Genomic DNA, 237 nt, shown 5'->3' with positions numbered 1-237 from the left:
ATGTTCTAGAAATAAAAGACCGCTTCGATTAAAAGACCTCTTCAAATAAAAGGCCGCTATAAACACCTTAGCATTGGGCCGTTCTTTTGAAATCGACCATGCGTCAAACAATTGAGCTCGGAAAGAAGCAGAAGGCGATCAAGTGGATCGGCGTGCAAGGTGGTGGCGTGCCGAGTCGCGCGGCGCCTCACTTTCGCAAGAAAGGATGGAGTGTTGATGCTGCCAGACCACTTCTAT

This window comes from Plasmopara halstedii, assembly GCF_900000015.1.
Source record: "Plasmopara halstedii genome assembly, contig: Scaffold_1594, whole genome shotgun sequence".
Classification (NCBI taxonomy): Eukaryota; Oomycota; class Peronosporomycetes; order Peronosporales; family Peronosporaceae; genus Plasmopara; species Plasmopara halstedii.
The sequence above is the reverse complement of the archived record's forward strand: the minus strand, read 5'-3'. Positions refer to the sequence as shown.